This window comes from Octodon degus, unplaced genomic scaffold (genome assembly GCF_000260255.1).
Source record: "Octodon degus isolate 3935 unplaced genomic scaffold, OctDeg1.0 scaffold00399, whole genome shotgun sequence".
Classification (NCBI taxonomy): domain Eukaryota; kingdom Metazoa; phylum Chordata; class Mammalia; order Rodentia; family Octodontidae; genus Octodon; species Octodon degus.
In genome coordinates this window covers 520,719-524,402 of record NW_004524975.1, presented here as the reverse complement: position 1 = coordinate 524,402, position 3,684 = coordinate 520,719, and the positions used below count along the sequence as shown (strand labels likewise).

Sequence of the window (3,684 nt, the reverse complement as noted above, 5' to 3'; positions counted from 1 at the left end):
CCATCTGGGTCCAATGCAGAGCAGCACGAGCACAAGGGAGGGGTAGCAGCAGCTCAAGCAGCTGGTTTCTCTTCCCACCTTACATTGTAATGCAAATTACCTGCCCCAGGGCAGGTGCAGCAACCACACCCACAGTAATCAATCACAAATTCCAGAAGCCACCCAAAGACTGCAAGAGGCTTTGGGGGGACACCTAGACACAAACCATAACACCCATCCTCCCATTTTTGCAACAATTTTCACTTTTGAGAATAAATCTGACTTATATTCAGATACATTGCTGGGTTTGAGAGGAAAACCTGTGAAATAAATTTCTTCACATCAGAGCATCTTTCTATGCCTTTTCCTGTGTCATATAATTTGCAATATATTTTCATGGGGGATGTTTTTAAAAATTGCTGATTTCTAATAGAAATTTCTCTTATTCTGGGATGGCCCTATCCTTGTGGTTTTCAGCTGGAAGACAATGGCTGGGTGAAACTCCTTGTGCATCTGTACCATACCTCAGGACCCCACATATGCCAAGGAGACACTTGAGGTGGACCGTACTGCTGCCATGGTGAGTACATAGAATTTTTTCCCTTTTATTTCAAAAAAGGAGAGTATGTGCTAAAGAAAGCTCATAAAGAAAAGCATATAAAGAAAGCAAAATAGCTATTCAAAATATGCTCAGTTTGAGGGTGATTTACAAATTACATGTAATAATTGGAGTCAATTTAAGTTCTGTTCAGTGTAGATTTGTTGAAAATATGTGAAATAGAATAAAGTTCAATAAATCAATTTGTAAAAGACTTTATTTTGCTTCTGATAATGAGAACTAAGAAAGGGATGGAGGTCTTACAGATAATTCATCCCAATGCTGCTAGCCCTGTAGAGGTGAAAGGAAGTCTCAGGAAGTCTGGGACACTTGCCCAAGTGGCCAGCACATGCTGCAGCCAATGTGACCTCCAGGGCTGTGACCTCCCCTGAGCTACAGATATCACTATAGTGTGTCAGAAGAATGCTGGTGCAGAGGTGGTAGGAGAGGGACATAAAAGAAGGGTAAACACAGAAAATCATCTGACTTTGTACATAATCATGTATTTCAGGAGAGGTCAAACAAATTCCAATTTAGAAGAGGTACTTTTACCCAGAAGATACAGGAAAATAATGAGTATGATGATATTTTTACTAGAAAGTAAGATGTGAGAAATGATATGAAGAAATGTATTTTTAAACATAATACTGAGAAGTTCACTGTGTCCAGTTTTAATCCTGTTCTTAAAAATTTCAGGAACCATTTAATGTGTAGAATTTTCAACTTGAATAACTCTATATGCTGATATCTGCAATCTAAGCAACTACATTGAGGACAGCAATATGTAATGCAAAAACCATCCTTGAATACCTCTCATCTTTTTTTTTTAATTTTATTTATTTATTTATTTTTATGTGTGTGTGTGTGTGTGTGTGTGTGTGTGTGGCCAGCTCAGCCCACCAGGGGGCGGGGCTGGCTGGCATGTGGTGCTGGGGGATTGAACAGCAGTCCCTGTGCTTTGCTAAGCTTGTTCTAGTAGGTGCTTTAGACCACTGATCCATCTCACCAGCCCAATACCTCTCATCTTGATCTTCTAAATATGTACCATTTCTAGTGTCTTATTAATTATTATTATGCTCTTGGTAAAATAAAATTTAAGCTAAAAAAAGACAAGAAAAAAAATTAAGGTTTCCTGAAAGCAAGGAGTAATATTCAATTATTTGTCCAATCTTGTATAACTGTATCTGTTAATCTGAGCAAAAGATGTGATGATAAAAATAGATAATATAACAACCATTGTTAATTAGTTATTCATGTTTTGAAAATCTGTAACATGTGCTGTTGTATGCTACCCTGTTTCTGTCTTTGTTTCTGCTATTTGTTTTCACTTTTGTTTTTACTCTTAAAAATAAAATCCATTGTAAACAAATTCCAGGAACTTACTTATTAATCACAAGAAATTAGAGTCACCACCTGCGGAGGGTGAGCTGTGGGCTAACTTAGGTCGGGTGCTCACAGCTGCCAGCCCATGGCTAGCACTGCTGAGGTCCACGCCCATGGGCCGTTCCTGTCATTGCATGCTTGCCTGCAGTTCCAGCCTTAAGTCCAACCCCGCCCAACCATGGCTTCAGCTTTGGAGGAGTTATAGAATGATCTAGAAGAAGTAAAGGCATTGCTGGAAAAGGCTACTAGGAAGAGAGTACATGATACCCTTACAGCTGAAAAATCCAAGACTGAAACAGAAATAAAGAATAAGATGCAACAAAAATCACAGAAGAAACCAGAACTTCTTGACAATGAAAAACCAGCTGCTGTGGTTGCTCCCATCACAAAAGAATACACAGTGAAGATCATTAATTACAGATGGAATTAGTCAGAGAAGCTTGTGACAATCTACATGACCTTAACTGGAGTTCATCAGGTTCCTTCTGAGAATGCGCAGGTGCACTTCACAGAGAGGTCATTTGATCTTTTGGTAAAGAATCTAAATGAGAAGAGTTACTCTGTGCTTGTGAACAACCTCTTGAAACCCATCTCAGTGGAAAGCATTTCAAAAAAAGTCAAGACTGATACAGTTCTTATCTTGCATAGAAAGAAAGCAGAGAACACTCAGTGGGAATACTTAACTCAGGTTGAGAGAGTGCAAAGAAAAAGCAAAGCCATCCTATGATGCTAAGACAGATCCTAGTGAGGGATTAATGAATGTTTTAAAGATTTATGAAGATGGAGATGATGCAAACCGTTAATAAAGCCTGGGTGGAATCAAGAGAGAAGCAAGCCAAAAGAGATTCAGATTTTAAGACTTTAAAGTCCTTTTAAAAACTATGATTCAGAAATACTGATATTTCCACTAAGGAAATGTTAGTGAGTTGCACATAGAAATTTGACAGAAAGCTACAAAACCTTCAAATTAAAAGCAGTGAATTCTCCATTTCTTACTAGAAGATTTATTTAAATAAGATGCATATGAAGTACTTCCTCCAAAGATGGTTTCATTACTATCCTGGTCATTTTGTTTATGTAAGGGTTGCATGGTATCTCATTGAAATATAAAAATCAGGTGTTACCTAAGGAAAACAATACATTGTGTATATTTCTGTTCACCTAGGAGGTAGAAAACAGAAGTATATGCTTGCCTGTAAGTTACAGAAGTCAGCTCCTATTAATATAACAGTAAAACTGAATTTTTGTATAAAATTGAAATTTGTTAAGTTCCATCATTTAAATATTATAGGTGTGTAAACTCAGCAAAATATTCTAAAAGAGTTCAGTAGTCCATAATAGTATTGGGTCTTCCGATTCACTGGCAATGTCAGAAATTGCTTACTTGAGTCCCCTACAACTCAACATAACACTATGGCTTTACTTCTTATACTTCATTTTTATACTTTTCTGCTGGATGGTTAAGACCAAGGTAAAGTAGGACCTATGCAACAAGAGTTGTAGCTTTTGGGTCTGATAAGTTCAGTGAAATCCCCTCAGGATTTATCCTGAGATCCTGTACCTCAGATTGAAGAACCTTTGTCAGTATCAGCCATGTGGATAAGTCACGGCCATTGCTTGGACAATCTGCTCTCTGTGAAAGCCTGAGAGAATGTTTTCTCTCCATGTGACTCTCCTTAGGCACAGTCTACATCATTGATCACTTTCCTCTTTGACCCCATAAT

At 37.9% G+C, this 3,684-nt stretch overlaps 1 long non-coding RNA gene and 1 pseudogene across 1 annotated transcript in view; both read left to right on the top strand.

Moving 5' to 3' along the window:
* The window catches only part of LOC111814662, a 6,093-nt gene extending 4,786 nt beyond the window's left edge, over window positions 1–1,307 (top strand). The window contains exons 2-3 of the long non-coding RNA XR_002819583.1: window positions 457–559; window positions 1,274–1,307. This is a non-coding gene — a long non-coding RNA (uncharacterized LOC111814662). The remainder of the gene's footprint in view (window positions 1–456; window positions 560–1,273) is intronic.
* An 831-nt stretch (window positions 1,308–2,138) lies between these two features.
* Window positions 2,139–2,836, top strand: LOC105741283 (annotated as a pseudogene).
* The last annotated feature ends 848 nt before the right edge of the window (window positions 2,837–3,684 follow it).